Source organism: Salmo trutta, chromosome 23 (assembly GCF_901001165.1).
Source record: "Salmo trutta chromosome 23, fSalTru1.1, whole genome shotgun sequence".
NCBI lineage: Eukaryota > Metazoa > Chordata > Actinopteri > Salmoniformes > Salmonidae > Salmo > Salmo trutta.
The window spans coordinates 14,438,410-14,461,419 of record NC_042979.1 but is presented as its reverse complement, the minus strand read 5'-3'; the positions used below and the strand labels follow the sequence as shown (position 1 = coordinate 14,461,419).

Below are 23,010 nucleotides of genomic sequence, written 5' to 3'. Positions count from 1 at the left end.
ATGTTTGTTTTTCTTGTCCGGCTAACATCAATCATTATGGGGGGAAAAATCATCCCTGATCTGCATTGGAGGACCATACAAATTACAACTGTGTGCTCAAAACACATTTCCCTGATTCTCTCTGTCTTTCCTTATCATTCATGTGCACCCGTAATGATATACAGTAGTTTCAGTATTTAGTAATCAACCTTTTATTAAAGCCACACCAAGGTAAGGTTGGAAGGTTAGCTTCCCAAGGAGATCAGGCTCAGCTGAGCTTCAAGTTAGGAGGTGGCTGGGGAACTGGGGATTAGTCCCTATAACATGTTACATTTTAGTCATTTAGCAGACACTCTTATCCAGAGCGACTTACAGTATTGAGTGGATCCATTTTTTTTACCCATACTGGTCCCCTGTGGGAGTCAAACCCACAACCCTAGTGTTTAACATTGCCATGCTCTCTACCAACTGAGACAGATATGTACCCTGACCATTGTGTACCCTGTACAGTAATACCACCACCCCACTGTTCCTTACAGGCCTGTGGGATCTTTTTAGTTGAGAAAATGAAAATCTTTGGGGGGAATTAAATTAAAGTCTCCCCCACATATCCACCCTCTCATCCACCCTCCCTAATCTAAATGATACAAACTTGAAAACACTGTCTTTTGCTACATGGCTTCACTCCTTACAGTTGTGATTGGAGGGTAAGGGGGGTGGCTTTGGGTGGCGGGTGGAGTGTGGGGGGACAGCTATCCAAGCCCCTTCTGCTCTTAGGGAACTGGGAGTATCAAAGCATTGGGATGCACATTCTCCTCTTATTAAGTCTGAGGAAGTCTGGTTCATGTGCAAAGGGTCTTTGAACTTTGCGCTGGTGTACCGTACCTGGAAGCCCTTCTTATTGCTGGTGACATCAGAACTATATAACGATGGCATCCTCAGCAGAGTAGGATCTCCTCAGGGGGATGAAAGAAAGTGAGCGAGAAAGAGAGAGTCAGAGAGAGAGGAGAGAGGGAGAGTCAGAGAGAGAGAGGAGAAAGAGAGAGTCAGAGAGAGAGAGGAGCGAGAGAGGAGAAAGAGAGAGTCAGAGAGAGAGAGGAGAGAGAGAGGAGAGAGAGGAGAGAGAGAGGAGAAAGAGAGAGTCAGAGAGCGAAAGGAGAGAGAGAGGAGAGAGAGAGAGGAGAGAGGAGAGAGAGAGTCAGAGAGAGAGGAGAGAGAGGAGTCAGAGAGAGAGAGGAGAGAGTCAGAGAGAGAGAGGAGAGAGAGTCAGAGAGAGAGGAAAGAGAGAGAGAGAGTCAGAGAGAGAGAGAGAGAGAGAGCGAGTCAGAGAGAGAGAGGAGAGAGTCAGAGAGAGAGGAGAGAGCGAGAGACAGTCAGAGAGAGAGAGGAGAGAGTCAGAGAGAGAGAGAGAGAAAGTCAGAGAGAGAGGACAGAGTCAGATCGAGAGAGAGAGAGTCAGAGAGAGAGAGAGAGTCAGAGAGAGAGGAGAGAGTCAGAGAGAGAGGAGAGAGTCAGAGAGAGAGAGAGAGAGAGGGAGAGAGAGAGTCAGAGAGAGTCAGAGAGAGAGAGAGAGTCAGAGAGAGAGAGAGAGAGAGTCAGAGAGAGAGGAGAGAGTCAGAGAGAGAGAGAGAGAGAGAGAGAGTCAGAGAGAGAGAGAGTCAGAGAGAGGGAGAGAGTCAGAGAGAGAGGAGAGAGTCAGAGAGAGAGAGGAGAGAGAAATAATCTTACACTTCTACATTTTAAAAGTATGCAAACACCCCTGCCATTTTGTGAAACGCTACATACAGTAAAAATATGTACAGTAGCTGTTACAGTCTAGTAGGTGTACTGAAACCTTTGGTTGTCCTTACCCCAGATTCACAGTAACAGCCAAGCCTTGGGGCCTTGATATCAGCACCGTCAAATAGCTCCACGTAGTCGTAGTCGTAGCCGCAGTCTGGCTTTTCCTCAATCTCAAAGGTTTGGAATATGAGCTCTACTCTGTAGCCTTTCTCAGCAGAGACCACCCATTGGCAGTCAGACACCCCTGGGTAGTTGTTATCCCCAAACTGGGCGTGGGAGTAAAGATCTTTGGTCTTGACCTCAGCTTTAATGCTTCCTCCACAGTCTGAGAACGCACAGCCACAAAATGAGAGACCGAGGCTCAGAGAAGGAACTCATTCAGATATGGAATGTGCAATTTAGCAACACATAATTCTCTGAGAGCCAGTTATTTTCCCCAAAAAACTCCACTACATTCCCTGTGGTATTGTGGAACTTTATACGCGTGAGTTGAAAGAGACCACTAATCACAGACCCAGATGGCAACATGGCCATTGTAGCCCTCAATTTATGCAGGATTAATTCCTTCAGATGAATCCTCTCATTATTCAGGGGTCCTGACAAAACCACATATGTTGTTCACGCATTATTAACATAATGTACTGTACTTTAGTGATAATATAATACAAACAAAACAAAAACCAGAAATATTCCCATCAGCATACCTCTTAACTGGTCGGCTGAGATTGATGGATTATTTATTATTATTATCAATATTTTAAATAGGCTATGGCAGTGGATTGACCAGACCTAAATGAAAAAGGTTGAATAATTGATTATACAATCAATATTAGATGATTATTTAAATTTCTCTGAAATAAAAAAAAACATGATAGAAGTTTGCACATCTCCCTGTGCACGAATAAGAATGATCCATTCAGTCTTTTCCTTTCTGGTGTCACAAAATCCTAATGCCAGTGTACGTGTCACCCACCTGCACTGTCTCAAAGCCTCTCTTCTGGACTAAGTTGTCAGAGAAGAAGCTCAGGAACATCTTGTTGCTGCTGGAGATGACTGGCGAGGGTTTCTTGGTGCCACGGAAGCATCCTAGACTGGGGGCCCAGCCGTCCCGCCCATTGTAGATCTCCAGGTGGTCGTAGGCACACTCCGAATGAGCCTCCATGTCGATCTCTTTGAAAACCTGAACATTTTATGAAGATTCAGCGAGGTACTGTAGGTGGTAAAAATCTACATTAACCTTATTCTGATGTCTATGTACTGTTACAATGTACATTACAAGTATGACATAACAGGTGCCATTAAAACAATGTCAATCTTGTCATGACACTAGCAGTAAACATCGAAGTTTGATGATGTGGCCTGGGGTGGTAGAGAGGGCCCAGGTACAGGCCTTCTTGCTGGGGTACTTTTCAGGCCAGTTGGGGCTGGTGGAGGTGCCTACATGCTTACCACATGATCACAGCCGTCTGGAAAAGAAACATCGCCGAACAGCTCAGTAATCCAAGAGGACAGATCATATCCCCAGCTCTTTGATTTCACGAGACATGTAAAATAGGATGTCAAGGGCTTTATGTAATTCCTGAATGGATGGATACGGCCTTTCTGGGTGATATGGCCTTTCAATATCAAGCCTGATATTGGGCGCTGTGAGCAGCGCTGTGTGAATACCCTGGGCCAATGTGCCTCTGACCCTAGTTCTCCTAAAACACCATCAATGTAGTATGAATCACACAACTTCACCATCCCACTCACAGGACAGTCTCAAGGTTTTTAATTGAATAATGAGCTTCTCAAGAAATAAGTATCCCAATATTGACACCATTGTATTTAAAAAGCTGTCATCGATCATTGTCTTCTAACTAAATGTTGATATTCTTTAATACTCTGAGAGAGCTCACTAGGTTGCAAACTGCTACAGTAAGTGAAGCTAATAAGAAAGTCAGGTCCTACCTACAGTACCAGTCAAAAGTTTGGACACACTTATTCATTCAAGGTTTTAATTGTTTTTTGCTATTTTCTACATTGTAGAATAATAGTGAAGACATCAAAACTATGAAATAACACATGGAATCAGGTAGTAAGCAAAATAGTGTTAAACAAATCAAAATATATTTTAGATTTTAGATTCTTCAAAGGAGCCACCCTTTGCCTTGATAACAACTTTGCACACTCTAGGCGTTCTCTCAACCAGCTTCACCTGGAATGCTTTTCCAACAGTCTTGAATGAGTTCTCACATATGCTGAGCACTTGTTGTGGAGGCCAGGTCATCTGATGCAGCACTTCATCACTCTCCTTCTTGGTCAAATAGCCCTTATACAGCCTGGAGGTGTGATGGGTCATTGTCCTGTTGAAAAACAAATGATAGTCCCACTAAGTGCAAACCAGATAGGATGGCGTATCTCTGAAGAATGCTGTGGTAGCCATGCTGGTTAAGTGTGCCTTGAATTCTAAATAAATCACAGTGTCACCAGCAAAGCACCCCCACACCATCACTCCTCCTCCTCCATACTTCACGGTGGGAACCACACTTGCGGAGATCATCCGTTCACCTACTCTGCGTCTCACAAAGACACGGTGGTTGGAACCAAAAATCTCAAATTTGGACACGTCAAACCAAAGGACAGATTTCCACCAGTCTAATGTCCATTGCTCGTGTTTCTTGGCCTAAGCAAGTCATCTTATTATTGGTGTCCTTTAGTATTGACTGACCTTCATGTCTTAAAGTAATGATGGACTGTCATTTCACGTTACTTAATGGAGCTGTTCTTGCCATAATATGGACTTGGTCTTTTACCAAATAGGGCTATCTTCTGTGTACCAGCTCTACCTTGTCACAACATAACTGATTGGCTCAAACACATTAAGAAGGAAATACATTCCCCAAATGAACTTTTAACAAGGCACACCTGTTAATTGAAATGCATTCCAGGTGACTACATCATGAAGCCGGTTGAGAGAATGCCAAGAGTGTGCAAAGCTGTCATCAAGGCAAATGGTGGCTACTCTGAAGAATCTCAAATATAAAATATATTTTGATTTGTTTAACACTTTTTTGGTTACATGATTACAAATGTGTTATTTCATAGTTTTGATGTCTTCACTATTATTCTACAATGTAGAAAATAGCAAAAATAAAGAAAAACCCTTGAATGAGTAGGTGTTCTACAACTTTTGACTGGAAATAAAGTAAAAAAACAACAACAAAAAAACGAAATGTATCCTCAGATGTGGTCCCGTGTGGCTCAGTTAGTAGAGCATGGTGTTTGCAACACCAGGGTTGTGGGTTCGATTCCCACGGGGGAGCCGGTACAGGGGGGAATTTCTTTTTTTTTAAATAATGAAATGTATGCATTCACTACTGTAAGTTGCTCTGGATAAGAGTGTCTGCTAAATGACTAAAATGTCAAATGTAAATGCCCATCAGAGCTTGATGGAATACTTTTCATAATTTACATTGAATCAGGTCTTGTTGCTCTGCTATATGTGAACATGTATGTATCCTAGCTTTTTCAAAATCCATTTAGTGCCTCGTTGATAATACAGCTGTGATGAAGTGGTATGACTGTTATAAAAACACTCTTTCCTCGGATAAAGGATGATTGTTGAGGTGGCAGACAGTGAGTTCATTAATAAGTTTGTGTCCAATTGATGTCCAAGTAATAAAGAATATCAACATTTAGTTAGAAGACAGGGGCTGATAAGTGTTTTTTAACTACAATGGTGTCACTATTGGGATATTTATCTCCTGAGAAGCTCATTATTTCATTATGACAATTGCTCAGATGATTATTTGGTGGTGTTAGACTGTAGCTTGAGTTGTCTAACACCTTGAGACTGTCCAGTGAGTGGGATGGTGAAGTTGTGTGATTCATACTACATTGGCGGTGTTTTTAGGAGATGGATCAGTAAGCACCCCTTGCACTCACCCTCACAGCTGTGCCTTTCTGAGGCGAGCTCAAAGCCAGGGCCAGAGGCGCATCGGTAGCTGCCCAGGGCATTCACACAGCGCTGCTCACAGAGCCCAATATCAGGCTTAGAACACTCGTCCAGCTCTACCACCCACAGAAGCTGACATGACATGCCATTAAGAAGAAAGGAACCAGAAGAAGACATCACTTCTGCTGCACATCGTATTAATACTTTCACTTCCTTCACATAGTATTTTCAGTTGACAGAAATAAAGAGTTCATAATATACTCCATCTCTTCCATCCAGAAAGGCCGTTGTGAAATCCCATGAAGGAAATAGACAAAATGGAGTTAACATTTCTAAGAAACCATCATAATGCAAATGGCCAAAGTAAAACTATTCAAACTTTTATTGTGTACACACAGGTGGACATCCTGCCTTCCGTCTAAAGCCCACAAATACTAAGTATATCAAATGAACTGATATGCGGAGGAAGACGTAACTCTTTCATTCCATAGGTCAGCCATGTTGGTCGTCATCAGCTAATATGTGCAACAGTGCAGAAATATACAGGTGAATTTTAATTGAAAACAATTACAGTAAGGTACTTAGTTGTTACCCAGAAATAACTTGATATTGAGATAAAAATGGCTGCATTGGGCCTTTAATGTAAATGTGAAGGCCTGAGATAGAGTTTAATAATCAGAAGATGGTTCCACAGATGTTAATGTGAACTAATATATTATGACAAATTCTTCACTGGTAGTAAATGTTGTCAAGGATTTTGGTGCAAAATGACCCAATCCTGTAGCATCTCATCATCATCATTAACACTAGTCACAGATGGACACTATTCTTGATCTCCGATCTTTGAAGTAGTTGGCAGCAAATCCAGCCTTGTTCACTGACCCATCAGACACAAACTTCATCCAGAGCTGGTTGGAGCTGGTCTTGATGTCATCTGGTTTGTCGTAGCCACAAAAGCGGCCCAGCAGTGGACTGCTCTCTGACTTCCCGTTTCTCACCTCCAGGTAGTCATAGGCACAGCTGTCATGCCTCTCAATCTATGGTAGAGACAGGCAAGGCACCTTGGAGAATGTTGACACAGGATGCTCAACTGTCCTACAAATTCACATCTACTCTGCTATGTCGGTTATAAATAGGATTATTTCAAGCTGACATAGCAGTATCCTATCAGTAATAAAGAAGAAGTCTCCAACACAAATCAAATGAAATCAAATTGTATTTGTCACATGCACCGATAAGATCTGATCGGCGCATTTGGGTTACCATTTGGGTTACCAAATCATTCAAATCCAGACGGAAAATATTTACACAAGAAGCAACCTAATTTCACACAGTCAAACTCTCAGTCATTTAGTAAGTTCACCATTCTGCCATTCTCACTGTTAAACATCGCACAGTGTTCAACACAACGGCTCTTTATGTCAATCATTTGATCTGATCAGTCAAACCTTACCGTGAAATGCTTAGTTACAAGCCCTTAACCAACAATGCAGTTTAATAAATAGAGTTAAGAAAATATTTACTAAAGAAACTAAAGTAAAAAAATAAAAAATTATAATAATAAAAAAGCAACACAAGAAAATGACATAATAACGAGACTATATACAGGGGGTGCCGGTACCGAGTCAATGTGCGTGGGTACAGGTTAGTCGACGTAATTTGTAAAGACATAGATAATAAACCGTGAGTAGCAGTGAGTAGCAGCAGGGAAAAGTACACTGTGCATTCAGCAACACGGACAGAACTCTTGTTAACGGGTATGCACAAAATCACAAGAAAGAGAGAGAGCTCAACGTTACATTTAAACTACTCAATCAGTGTGAGGAGTGAAGTCTCTGATGGGCATTGACTAGAGCAGTGAAGTCAGATATAGTTTCTGACGTCCCTATGCGCAGGATTGCTGAGAGGTGAGAGTCAGTAAGAGATGATCTGTGCCTTGACTTATTATATTTCATCACTGAAAATGTCTGTTCACATACATAGGTTGACCCAAAAATGTACCAACATCTTCTGAGCATGACTCCTAATCTTTAGAAATCTTGTTCATCGAGAGATGCATAGAACCTCATCAGTGACATTGTTTTGAATAGTTCTCCAGTCACTGCATCAGTCTGAAGATCGATAAGCTCAAGCTGCAGGTCAGTGGGAGCGTTATCCACATTGAAGGTGAAAGGTGAGGAAACCAACATCATGTCATTGTCCAACACTTTGAAATCCTCAAAACTCACCGTTCAAATCACGCAGCAGCGATGTATACTTGCTGGTCATCTGATAGGGAACAGACTAGTAGTGTCAGAAGGTGGGTGACATTGTTGGCTTCTACTTTGCGGGTCAGGAGGAGTAATTTTCTCTTGAAGGCTTTGACAAGGTTGTACATCTGATCTGAAAAAAGGCCCTTCCCTTGTAGTTTGCAATTCAGTTCATTCATGAGTGCCATGATGTCCATGATGAAGGCAAAATCAGCCAACCATTCTTTATCTTGCAGTTGAGGGAAATCCATATATTTTCCTTTCATTTGCAAAAACTCAGAAATCTCCGACTTCAGGTCTCACACCCTTTTAAGCACCTTTCCCAAACGCAGCCATCTCACGTTTGCATGGTAGGGGAGATCTGCATGACCTGACTCTGTCTCTTCCAACAGTGAGACAAATTGCCTGTGGTTTAAAGATTTTGCTCTTATGAAGTTTACCACTTTTGTGACTGTATCCACAACATGATTCATTTTCAGAACACATTTACAGAGCACCTCCTGATGAATGATGCAATGCAGGAGAAAAAAAAATTCTGATCTGGGTTCAGCTCATCTACTTGATCTTGTATCCTTTTCAAAAGGCCAATGTTTTTTCCTGTCAAGTTTGGGCACTCTTCATTGACTGCACTGAAGCAAGCTCCTCTGTAATTTCAAAGTCTGGGGTTCTGGAGTTATGCCTTGTAAGAATATCAACAACTGCTCCATGTCACGTGCATCACTGCTCTCATCCTGGGCCAAGGAGAAATAGGTGAAATCCTTTACCTTGTCTTTCAACTGTTGTTCCATATTCTCTGCGATGTCCTCAACACGCCGTGTCACTGTTCGTCTTGTCAGGGAAACATTTTCAAACAGCTCTTTCTTGTCGGGGCAAAGTATTGCTGCAGAGTCAATTAAACATTATTTTGCCCTCAGCGAATGGCTTGCTATGTTTAGCAATTTTGTGGGATAGTACACAGCTAGCTCTCACAATTTCGTTGTTTGCTGAATGCAGTATGGTGAAAAGTCCTTGCTGCTTTTGCAACAGAGAAAGCAACTCTTTCGATGTACTTGCCCTCTGCTCAGAAGACATATTTCTATATTTCTCTGCATGCTTCGCCTGGAAGTGTTGGGACAAGTTTTAGTCTTTCAAGACAGCGATGCTCTCTTTGCACACTAAGCACACAGCTTTCCCTGATACTTCAATAAAGAAATATTTTGATGTCCACTATTGCTAGAACACCAAACATTCATTGTCTACTTTCCTTTTCTTTGAAATCTTTGAAAAACTCATTTTTGCACAATTTCTAGCTAGCTACTATTTGTAACTGTGACGTGTGTGTTAGCCGTTCAGTCACTGTCTGTCCTCGTGCAGTTGTTATTTATACGTGCTTTCAAAATAATGTCCCACAAGCGGTGGGAGTTAAATCATTACACATAGGAGAGTATTCATTGGGCTTTTAATTTGAATAACAAATATGTTTTTCAAAACTTTACTATCACAAATTCTTTATGTGATCTGAGCATGATTCCGCGGGCCGTATTGAATCAGGTCGCGGGCCGCATACGGCCCCCGGGCCGGCATTTGCCCAGGCCTGGCCTAGTATATACACTACCGTTCAAAAGTTTGAGGTCACCTAGAAATGTCCTTGTTTTTGAAAGAAAAGCACATTTTTTGTCCATTAAAATAACATCAAATTGATCAGAAATACAGTGTAGACATTGTTAATGTTGTAAATGACTATTGTAGCTGGAAAAGGCTGTTTTTTTTATGGAATATCTACATAGGCTACAGAGGCCCATTATCAGCAACCATCACTTCTGTGTTCCAAATGGCAAATTGTGTGAGCTAATCCAAGTTTATTGTTTTAAAAGACTAATTGATCATTAGAAAACCCTTTTTCAATTATGTTAGTGCAGCTGAAAACTGTTGTTCTGATTATAGAAGCAATAAAACTGGCCTTTTTTAGACTAGTTGAGTATCTGGAGCATCAGCATTTGTGGGTTCGATTACAGGCTCAAAATGGCCAGAAACAAAGAACTTTCTTCTGAAACTCGTCAGTCTATTCTTGTTCTGAGAAATGAGACTATTCCATGCGAGAAATTGCCAAGAAACTGAAGATCTCGTACAACGCTGTGTACTACTCCCTTCACAGAACAACGCAAACTGGCTCTAACCAGAATAGAAAGAGGAGTGGGAGGCCCCGGTGCACAACTGAGCAAGAGGACAAGTACATCAGAGTGTCTAGTTTGAGAAACAAACGCCTCACAAGTCCTCAACCGGCAGTTTCATTAAATAGTACCCGCAAAACACCAGTCTCAACATCAACAGCGAAGAGGCAACTCCGGGAGGCTAGCCTTCTAGGCAGAGTTCCTCTGCCCAGTGTCTGTGTTATTTTGTCCATCTTAATCTTTTCTTTTTATTGGCCAGTCTGAGATATGGCTTTTTCTTTGCAACTCTGCCTAGAAGGCCAGCATCCCGGAGTTGCCTCACTGTTGATATTATGTAGATGTTAGATAAAGATCCCAATGTGTGTCTACTAAATGAAGTTGAAACAGACCTTGGAGGTGAGGCAGTTGTTTTGTAGCAGCAGCAGCATAGCTAGACCATTTTTAAATTGTTAAGATAGGCACATGATGACTTAGACACACTTAAATACGTATTCTATTTGATATGTATACTATTAAAACGTTTTTTCTTTCAGTAGTAGATTTTTAGTATGGTAACCTTTGTAGGAGCGAACATTAAACCTAAAATTCCCTTTGTTTACTCACTCCTTGTGCCTAGAGAGCCCCAGGTAGGCAGAATCTCAGCAGAAAGCTGTCAGACAGACTCTGATGCAGAGGAGTGCAGGGAGGAGGAAGAGGAGTTAAGGAGTAGCAGCAGTGCCAGTGAAGGAGTGACAGAAGAGATTGAACAAGCAAGTAATAACGGAAAGGAAGCGTATGGACAGATTCGAAGTGAGGAAGATGAGGTTTTAGATGATCCAGCACTGTGGCCAGAGAAAGTACAAGACCATGAAAGAGAAGCAAGTGTTTGCAGACTAGCCAACAGGTGTGGTGAGGAGACAGAACTGTATAAAATCATGTCCCCAGACTCAGAAGGCAAGCCATTCCCCAACTATTAACAGTATAGTAAGTCAGCAAACGGAAGAGAAAAGGTGCAGAGAGACTGGCTTATTTATAGTAAGAGTGTAAAGGCATTATATTGCATTCCATGTGTTCTCTTTTCTCATGAGCAAAGTAAACCATCACCCAGTTCTCTGAATAGTAAAGATGACTATAAGATATCATCAGTGAAATGGCGGCACATGTATGACAAACTACCAGAGCATGAGGATGGTGTGTTTCACAAGAGCTGTTACTGTTACTGGAAAAATCTGCAGCATACCGTAACAACAGCTAAGTATATACAGTCAGCTACAGAAACAAATCCAGTCACAAAAAAAACAGAGCACATGTGGAAAGGATTGTGGATGTAACACTGTACTTAGCATCTAGGAATCTGCCATTCCAGGGGAAATCACTCAATCTTGATGTGCATAATGGACATTACCTGGGCTTACTTGAACTGTTGTCAAATTACGTGAGCACTTACAGGAAGTCAGGGACATAAAGAAAGGAGCCCGACTGACTCATTACCTCAGCCCTGAGAGTCAAAACGACTTCATAGGAATATGTGGTCAATGGGTTTTGAAAACAACACTTTATGAAAGAGAAGATGCAATCTATTACTCGGTTATATGTGATGCAACACCAGACATTTCTCGTACTGAGCAAAATGTATTATTGGTGAGATATGTAGAGAAAGATAAAGTTCAGGGAACAGGTGAATGGGAAATAATTGAACGTTTTCATGAATTTAAAGACTTTGCTAGAAGGACAGGCAGTGAAATATTGGAAGGGCATGGTATTGACATAGCAGATTGCCGTGGTAAAGGCTGTGATAATGGTGCAAATATGTCAGGGAAAGTGAAGGGAGTTCAAGCACACATACTGCAAAAATTATCCACTGGCCACATACTCACCTTGTGCCTCCCACTCTCTCTTAACTCTTAATCTTGTGGGTGTACATGCAGCTTAGTCGTGCCCAGAAGTATCAACCTTTTTTGGCTGTGTGAATCGTCTTTACAATCTGTTCAGTGCCAGCTCAGAGCGATGGACCATTCTCAAGGAAAAGACTGGCTGCTGTCTTAAACGCCTTTCAGACACGCGATGGAGTGCACATATTGCTGTGGTCCAACCAGTGGCAACTCATTTACCGTCTATCATCAAGGCCCTAGACATGGTTCTTGCTACCTGCAGCCTGACAAACGAAGCCAAATCTGAGGTAAAAGGTCTGAAAAGCTACTTCATGTCTTTCAAGGCAATCTTCCTGCTCACTTTCTGGGTAAAAGACTTGCAGTGTATTGAGAATTAAGGCTAATTCTTCAGTCAGGAAATATTTCTCTGGACACTGAAGCAGCTCACATTAAGGCACTACAGGAAGAAATACAGGCTCTGCCTAATCAACGGGACGCTCTTCTGGCAGAAGCCTGCATGGTGGCAAATGAAATGGGTGTAACTCCTCAGTTTCACAGTGAACAGAGGAGCCGCCAGAAAAAAATTAAACGTTTCCCTGATGAGACTGAAGATGACATAGCAGATTAACAGACGTCAGACACTGGATTTCTCAAAACAATGTTTTATGTGGCTCTGGATAGTATAAACAATTATTTGGACATGCGGTTCCACACGAGTGCAACTATATGCGAGGAGTTTTCACCAATTACATTTACAATTACATTTAGGAAAATGACTGAAAACAAAAGTTGTGTATCTTGCCACAAATTGAGAAACAAGTACTCCAAAGATCTCACAGATGGATTTGAAAATGAAGTGCGACGTCTAAAGACGATATATGTTGCCACTTTTTCAGAAGGTCTTTCTCCTGTAGAGCTCCTAAATGCCATCCACAAGATGCAGCTACAGAGCATTTTTGGAGAGGTGTGCATTGCACTGCGAATCTTCTGTACCATGCCTGTAAAAGTTGCTGGAGGCGAACATGCCTTCACTAAGCTGAAACTTATAAAGAACTATCTAAGAACTACAATGTGCCAAGACAGGTTGAACAGCCTTGCCATCCTTCAATTGAAAACCAGTTAGCTAGAAAATTAAACTTGAAAGACATAAATGGGTTTGCTCACAAGAAGGCTCGACGCTGGGCTCATGGGGCAGTGTAATTTCTGAGTTTTGTTTACAAGGGAACAAACACAAGGACAACTGCCTTAACCTGTTCTACCCAATGGTCAAAATACTGTTTCAGAGTATTTTCTGCTATGGTTTATCTCCTGTTGAACTTACTCAGGAATGTCCACATAATGTCTTGACACTACAGTTGCAGTTTCACAGATGCTTGTTCTCTGTAGGTACCACATTGATGCCGTCCATATAGTTCAGATCTTTATTTTATTTGGGGTATGTTATTTAGGCACATATTTAGGAATTATGCATAGGGCAGAAGAGGGTTAGCCTTGTTTATAAGAATTGGCAATAAATGATTTAATCTGAAACATGGATCATTGGTAATTTCTTCATTAAAACTGACTCCAATACCATATATTAAAAAACAAGTCACCAATTGTGTAGTTATTTATAATAAAGCATCATAAAAATCTCATGACACCAGACAGCTTTTGCTAACATTAGGAACCAAAATTGTTTGCAATAATGTCAGTATAGGCAAAGGATGAAGGTGGAAACTAGAATCTGCACAATTGTAGTATGTTCAGTACATTATTTCAATCTGAAACATTCTGATTTCTATGTTAGGGGCCCGGTAATCATTTAGGCAGGTTACCTTCACTTTCTTGGGAACAGGGACTATGGTGGTCTGTTTGAAACATGTAGGTATTACAGACTCGGTCAGGGACAGGTTGAAAATGTCAGTGAAGACACTTGCCAGTTGGTCCGCGCATGCTTCGAGTATACGTCCTGGCAGAGGTGTGGACTCGAGTCACATGAGTTGGACTTGAGTCAGACTCGAGTCACAAATATGATAACTTGCAACTCGACTTTGACTTTAACACCAATGACACGTGACTTGACTTGGACTTGAGCCTTGTGTGCAGTGCATCAACTCTTCATTTAACGGATTACAGTTTGAATCGGACAGCAGCCAATCAAATTGTGCCAGCTGAAAAAAAGTTGTGTGTGGCAGTGCAGAGGAACGTTCAGGAACACATTATTCCATTTCTGTTAGTCACATGTCTGTGGAACTTGTTCAGTTTATGTCTCAGTTGTTGAATCTTATGTTCATACAAATATTAACACACGTTAAGTTTGCTGAAAATAAACGCAGTTGACAGTGAGAGGACGTTTCTTTTCTTTTGCTGAGCTTAAAATATTAGCTCAAAAGTATTGTGGAGCTCCGGCACCTAAATATAAACAGTACAGTCACCCAAAATAATTACCGGCATCTATTTCAGTCCAAGTCAAGCACTGCATACAAGTACATGATTGAGTGAAAATGACATTCCACTTCCCTTTCTGCTTCATAATCTTTACTTCATATGACTGGAAGGAGAGGCCCACATGGAAATCCTGCGCGACAGTGATCTTCCACACACACCGGGTAGTTAGGTGACTGGATCTGGCCATTGTTCCTGTTCACCTCTCCCCCACAGATGGCTGGTGAGAGAGGAAGGGGGGTACACCTTCCATGAATTCTTCTAACAACAATATCAACTTCCCTCTTTTTTTAAATCAAGGGAATATAGTGGCAAAACATCAGTTTTGTGTTTAGTATTTATAGCGCTTATGTAATTTGAATGTTGCAGAAAACTAAGGCTTTTCAGACACTAAAAGAAGGACATTTAGACAATATATAGACAATACGGTCTATGGTGAAACGGCTGATGTTAACTTCATACACGGCTGAGAAGCCCTTGCCCACCCAGTTGCTGCTGCTCCTGGAATCTATCAATAGCCGACAGTCCGTGGAAACGATGGGGCCAGGTAGACTGTCCCCACAGTAACGTCCTGATACGAAAGACAAACAAATAAAAACTCAACAACAACAACTCCAGGGTAACGACGAATAACTACACTGAGGCGGGTAGCTCTTAGTTCATCTCAGTTACACAGACAGCTGGTGAAGTCTGATCTTTATGCATCAGTGTATTATTCTGAACATATTGTACATTCTATTCAAATTCTCTACATTTCCATAAACTGTTCTGCTCTAGGAATTCAAAATCTCAGGTGAACATTGACTTAGGCACAGATGTTTTCTAAATGACGTATTGGCAGATGTAGACAGCAGGCCTCTCTGAAGAGTTCCCTGTGGATGGGTTCCAATCTAAATCTTCATCCATGTAAAGACCTTTCAGAGGGGTTTTTCTCCAGACAGACAGACAGACAGACAGACAGACAGACAGACAGACAGACAGACAGACAGACAGACAGACAGACAGACAGACAGACAGACAGACAGACAGACAGACAGACAGACAGACAGACAGACAGACAGACAGACAGACAGACAGAAAAGAGGGGTTGGCGAGTGGTGGGTGGCGGGACGCAATGCAGATAGCCCGGTTAGCCAATGTGCGGGAACACTGGTTGGTCGACCCAATTGAGGTAGTATGTACATGAATGTATAGTTAAAGTGACTATGCATATATGATAAACAGAGAGTAGCAGCAGCGTAAAAAGAGGGATTGGGGGGGTTGGGGGGGCACACAATGCAAATAGTCCGGGTAGCCATTTCATTACCTGTTCAGGAGTCTTATGGCTTGGGGGTAAAAACTTTTGAGAAGCCTTTTTGTCCTAGACTTGGCACTCCGGTAACGCTTGCCATGCGGTAGTAGAGAGAACAGTCTATGACTGGGGTGGCTGGGGTCTTTGACAATTTTTAGGGCCTTCCTCTGACACCGCCTGGTGTAGAGGTTAGACCCAGTGATGTACTGGGCCGTATGCACTACCCTCTGTAGTGCCTTGCGGTCAGAGGACGAGCAATTGCCGTACCAGGTAGTGATGCAACCAGTCAGGATGCTCTTATCCAGAGCGACTAACAGGAGCAATTAGGGTTAAGTGCCTTACTAAAGGGCACATTGACAGATTTCTCACCTATTCGGCTAGTCGGGAATCAAACAAGCGACCTTTCGGTTACTGGCCCAATGCTCTTAACCGCTAGGATACCTGCTGCTCCCAAGAAATCCACAAAAAACTGGTGATTTAAACCTTCAACCCATTGGCTGCAAGGCAGGGATTCAACTCCAGAGCCACAGACTCCTGAGGCTATTAATTCTTATGGCTTGAATCCCATTAGCGGGATCAATATGACAACAGCCAGTGAAAGTGCAGGGCGCCAAATTCAAAACAATAAAAATCTCATAAAATTCCTCAAACATACAAGTATTATACACCATTTTAAAGCTTTACTTCTTATTAATCCAGCCAATGTCTGATTTCAAAAAGGCTTTACGGCGAAAGCAAACCATATGATTATGTTAGGTCAGCGCCTACACACAAAAAACCACAGCCATTTCCCAGCCAAAGAGAGGAGTCACAAAAGCAGAAATAGAGATAAAATTAATCACTAACCTTTGATGATCTTCATCAGATGACACTCATATGACTTCATGTTACACAATACATGTATGTTTTGTTCGATAAAGTTTATATTTATATCCAAAAATCTCAGTTTACATTGGCGCATTATGTTCAATTTACAGAAATACTCATCATAAATGTTGATGGAAATACAGTTGTTATACATGGAACTTTAGATAAACTTCTCCTTAATGCAACCGCTGTGTCAGATTTCAAAAAAGCTTTACCCGAAAAAGCTATAATCTGAGTACGGCGCTCAGACACAAAAACATGCCATACAATATATCCGCCATGTTGGAGTTAACAATAGTCAGAAATAGCATTATAAATATTCACTTACCTTTGATGATCTTCATCAGAATGCACTCCCAGGAATCCCAGTTCAACAATAAATCTTTGTTTTGTGCGATAAAGTCCATCCTTTATGTCCAAAAACCTCCTTTTTGTTCGCGCCTTCAGTTCACAAATCCAAAGTCCCGATGCGGAGGTCAGACGAAAACTCAAAGAATCCCATTACAGTTCGTAGAAACATGTCAAACGATGTATAGAATCAATCTTTAGGATGTTTTTATCATAAATCTGCAATAAAGTTTCAACCGGAGAAATCCTTTGTCTTCAGAAATGCAATGGAACTGAGCTATCTCTCACGTGAGCGCGCATGGCTGAGCCTCATGCCCTGCTGGCAGTCCACTCACTCAATGAGCTTTTATTCATCCTCACTTCACAGTAGAAGCCTCAAACAAGGTTCTAAAGACTGTTGACATCTAGTGGAAGCCTTAGGAAGTGCAAAATGACCCCACAGACACTGTAGTTTGGATAGGCAATCACTTGAAAAACTACAAACCACTTCCTGTTTGGATTTTTTCTCAGGTTTTTGCCTGCCCTATGAGTTCTGTTATACTCACAGACATCATTCAAACAGTTTTAGAAACTTCAGAGTGTTTTCTATCCAACTAATAATATGCATATCTTCATTTCTGGGAGTGAGTAGCAGGCAGTTTACTCTGGGCACATCAGTCATCCAAGCTACTCAATACTGCCACCATCCATAAGAAGTTAAGAGGCTATTTCTGAACTATTCTAAACAGAAAAGACTGAAGCCAATGCACTTCAATTAAATTCAACCAGAACTATCATCTCCTTTGGTTATAGGATACGATATGTTTGTTGTCAAGTGAACTGACAGAATTCACTGAGAAACTCACTGCACAGATGAGAACTGAGTTTGACGGCTAGTCCTTGGCTGTTTTCAACCTACTTTCTCTTCAGGTGTGACAGAGATCCTCCAGATACAGTGGACATAGGCTGCATATCCATTGGGATAACCAGAAGAGGAGAAGTTTCCACTACTGTCCTGTAGGCGGTCCCCACACCCTGCCCATAAAAACACAACACAGCACACAGTGAAAAGAAACACACTCTAAACACACCACAGAAATGGATACAGTAAGCTACAATAGAAAAACATTGCTGGGATACAAAAGACAAGCTTTCGTTTCAGCTGTCTCAACAAAGATTTCCCTTAGCCTTAAAAAGGAGGCACAATACCAAGCACTTGATGGTTGCTGATTGATTGGTTGTTGAATTGTAACAACTGTGGCCCGTTCCTGGGGCTTGAGTTCTCCAGACTACAACAATAAACTGAATTCCACTTTTTGGAAACTAAAGAATCAATCAATCTCCTTTGAATGGGTGGGGGTGGTAGTAGTCAGATCTTTTGCAGGGTTTATCCTCATGTTCTCTCTGACATTTCAAGTGGTGAAAAGCCTACATGAGTCAGGGGGTCTGTGAAGTTGGATGTGTCTTGTACACTTGTAGAGTTTGCGAGCTCGTGCGATGTCCCCTTTGCTCAGCCTTGTCCTCTGCCCAATGGGTGGCCTGGCTCCATTGACATCATAACAGGCAGAATGGTGTCTAAGAAGACGCCTCTGAAGTTGAAAACAGCGCCACTCTTCGCCCCCAGTGCAATGGTTCTGGTTTTTGTTTTGTTGATGAAAGGTAGAGGAGCATCCAGCATCGTGGTAAAACCAATTACAGTACTCTGCTGTTCTGTCACACGTGCAAAAATGAGGGGGAAAAAGTGTATGTTGTTTGAAGTAACTTCTTTATTGTTGTAATATTGCAAATGGATGTGGTAGTTTCACCATTACGGATCTAGCTTTAAGAGAGACCTCTCCCTATTCTCTCTTTGCAAAACAAAATGTTTAATTTGTATTCAGCTGACTTTTAAGACTTTTTTGTACTGTCAAAACTCAACCATTCATCCTAGACATCACCATCATCAACAACAGTTCCAGCACTGGAAAATAACCATTCATCCTAGACATCACCATCATCAACAACAGTTCCATCACTGGAAAATAACCATTCATCCTAGACATCACCATCATCAACAACAGTTCCAGCACTGGAAAAGTAGTCATGACTTGGCACTGCTGAGAAGCAGGCCATAATAAGACATTTTCACATGGGGTTCCGGTTTGACACTTTTCTACTTTATCGACCTCCCTTTCTGTCCCCCCAGCAGCCAGGTGTCACCCAGTTCCCATGGTGATGCACTCTTGAATGGCAGGCGTGTGAAAATGGAGCAGTCTGAATGAGGGCTTTATGCTGTGCCAACGGGCTCAGTGGAGCCCAGCCCTGAAAGCCTAGATTGTCCCAAACAAAGACCCAACTGACAGCCCTATATTTACCCTGGCCCGCCACCACGACCCTGGCCTCCAAAGTGTTGGTGGAGGTAAAACATCTTAACACCAACAGGGTAACAACATGCACGAGACAGAAATGAAAAGACATCGGTCTTCTGTGAAATCATTCTAATCACAATCAGGACCCAATCCCCATGGCATCCCAGGGTTCTTTGAAGTCAGATTTAGATGCAATGTGTTTGTTTTGTTGGAAGATAACCAGTTCCTGACAATGACATTGTTATTCTAATATGTTTACTAATTAGAAGATTTAATGTTATCGTGCACAAGCAACCTGACTGGAATATGTCAGGTGAAAAACAAAGTACTTGAGTGAATAATACTCAACTGAAGGTTAGACTAAATCAAATGTATACTGAATAAAAATATAAGCGCAACATGGAACAATTTCAACGATTTTACTGAGATACAGTTCATATAAGGATATCAGTCCATTGAAATTAATTCAATAGGCCCTAATCTATGGATTTCACATGACAGGGCAGCGGCGCAGGCAGCCATGGGTGGCCTGGGAGGGCACCCACTTGGAAGCCAGGCACACCCACTAGGGAGCAAGGCCCAGCCAATCATACTTGAGTTTTCAGGTGGCTGGTCTCAGACAATCCCTCAGGTGAAGAAGCCGGATGTGGAGGTCCTGGGGTGGTGTGGTTACACATGGTCTGCGGTTGTGAGGCTGGTTGGACGTACTTCCAAATTCTCTAAAATGACGTTGGAGGTGGCTTATGGTAGAGCAATTAACATTCAATTCTCTGACAACAGCTCTGGTGGACATTCCTGCAGTCAGCATGCCAATTGCACGCTCCCTCAAAACTTGAGACATCTGTGGCATTGTGTTGTGTGACAAAACTGCACATTTTAGATTGGCCTTTTATTGTCCACAGCACAGTGTAATGATCATGCTGTTTAATCAGCTTCTTGATATGCCACACCTGTCAGGTCGATGGATTATCTTGGCAAAGGAGAAATGCACACCAACAGGGATGTAAACAAATTTGTGCACAGAATTTAAGTAAAATAGGCTTTTTGTGCATTTAAAACATTTCAGGGATATTTTCTTTCAGCTCATGAAACATGGGACCAACACTTTACATGATGCATTTATATTTTTGTTTCGTATAGATACTGAGGAGAAGAATGATTGAACTTCGATACAAATTTATTGTGCAACCACACAGTAACCAATTAACCAAACAGAGCTTATGAATAATCAGTTCTTTGTACCAACCTGAAAAAGGTGTTCGGTGCATAATGCATGATGCTGTCAAATAAATCCAAGGCCACAATAACGGACCGACTTCGGCGGAAGTCGTGACAACTGCACACACTTCAATAACCCAGCATGGTCAAACTCTGCAACTGGAGAAACACAACACAGCTCTAGCTCTGTGGTCAGTCACACATGAAAGCCCAGATTTAGAAAATGAAGAAAGACTTTGCTCTGAGGCAATGTTCCCGGTTTTCTTTCTTTTGCCATGAATTCTGACAATAACACAGACACATCCAGGCAAACACAGACACATCCAGGCAAACACAGACACATCCAGGCAAACACAGACACATCCAGGCAAACACAGACACATCCAGGCAAACACAGACACATCCAGGCAAACACAGACACATCCAGGCAAACACAGACACATCCAGGCAAACACAGACACATCCAGGCAAACACAGACACATCCAGGCAAACACAGACACATCCAGGCAAACACAGACACATCCAGGCAAACACAGACACATCCAGGCAAACACAGACACATCCAGGCAAACACAGACACATCCAGGCAAACACAGACACATCCAGGCAACACAAAGGCAAACACAGACACATCCAGGCAAACACAGACACATCCAGGCAAACACAGACACATCCAGGCAAACACAGACACATCCAGGCAAACACAGACACATCCAGGCAAACACAGACACATCCAGGCAAACACAGACACATCCAGGCAAACACAGACACATCCAGGCAAACACAGACACATCCAGGCAAACACAGACACATCCAGGCAAACACAGACACATCCAGGCAAACACAGACACATCCAGGCAAACACAGACACATCCAGGCAAACACAGACACATCCAGGCAAACACAGACACATCCAGGCAAACACAGACACATCCAGGCAAACACAGACACATCCAGGCAAACACAGACACATCCAGGCAAACACAGACACATCCAGGCTTACAGTACACTGTTCACAATCAAATCCCTTTATACAATAACTACCTCACCGCTTTGTTCCCAGTCTTTTCTTACTTTATTTTTTAAAGGAGAACAGAATTGAAAACTCCTTTCATATTTGTATTTATTTGTGAAATGACAGAAGAAGAGAAACAGAGAGACAGAAGGATGAGAAATGCATAGGGTGGATGCAGGGATGGATCCGGCTTCCGTATGTGGTTCCGAGGACAAGAGCGTTACTGCTCGATCAGACAGACTCCGAGCCCATTTGTTCCCAGTCTTTATCAATATCTTATGCAAAGAATATGAGAGAATAAAGATCAGTTGGTCCTGCAATGTGCAGCATGAACCCTGTCTGAATAGCAGATATGGTGAAAAGGTTAAAGAGCAATGGAGAGGCATGTAGAGCTGCTGCTCATGGAGAGAATCATTAGGTTTGAAACCACAGGAGCCAAAGACAAAATTCTAAAATGACAGTGAAGCGTTCCTGCCTGAAGTGCATTACCATCTATTGTTTTGTCAAGGAGAACTTAAAGGGCCACAGCTCTGAAGCAACTGGCAATGTTCTGCTGTGATGAAAATCAGTAGGGAGCCCTGGGCCTGACTGTCTGGAGACGTGTCATTCTTACTGCTCTCACTGGACGACAAACCATTCACTGGAACAGACACATGCAAACAGATATGTGGCCCATGCAGGTTTGAGGTCATTCAATCAATTTTAATGTAACCCCTCATCTCAAATTCATGCATGAATTTGCAAAGGAGATGGCAGTCATGTGAAAACACCCTACATTGACCCCAATCTTGGATCCTCCATGTCCAGCGCGGCTCCCACACTGAACCTGCATCTGCATTGTTAAAGTTCTGGATGGTCCTATGAGTAACATCCAGACTGTGGTCCACCTTAAACATACGCAGGTCCTCCTCATCCAAGGTAATGTTTCCCAGGAAACTGCAGCTGGAACAGCAACACACAGGCAGAAGTGATGCTGCAGCTGGAACAGTAACACACAGGCAGAAGTGATGCTGCAGCTGGAACAGTAACACACAGGCAGAAGTGATGCTGCAGCTGGAACAGCAACACACAGGCAGAAGTGATGCTGCAGCTGGAACAGTAACACACAGGCAGAAGTGATGCTGCAGCTGGAACAGCAACACACAGGCAGAAGTGATGCTGCAGCTGGAACAGCAACACACAGGCAGAAGTGATGCTGCAGCTGGAACAGTAACACACAGGCAGAAGTGATGCTGCAGCTGGAACAGCAACACACAGGCAGAAGTGATGCTGCAGCTGGAACAGTAACACACAGGCAGAAGTGATGCTGCAGCTGGAACAGTAACACACAGGCAGAAGTGATGCTGCAGCTGGAACAGTAACACACAGGCAGAAGGGATGCTGCAGCTGAAACATGGTTTGTTTTTAATGTGATTCTTTTAATTGTTGCTTTAAGTTTCCTTTTGTAGTATGTTTTGCTCAGGTCCCTCATTTTTTACATGCGCTGTGTTTTGCTGGAGAGTCACATGTGTGAAGCGACCCTGCCTGCTGGCTATGATATGTGAGCGGATGTGTGATTGGTGCTTCCCT

General features: G+C 42.4%; 1 pseudogene; it reads right to left on the bottom strand.

The window, feature by feature from the left end:
- Positions 1-660: 660 nt before the first annotated feature.
- LOC115160266 (bone morphogenetic protein 1-like) lies at positions 661-22,279 on the bottom strand (annotated as a pseudogene).
- Between the last annotated feature and the right edge of the window lie 731 nt (positions 22,280-23,010).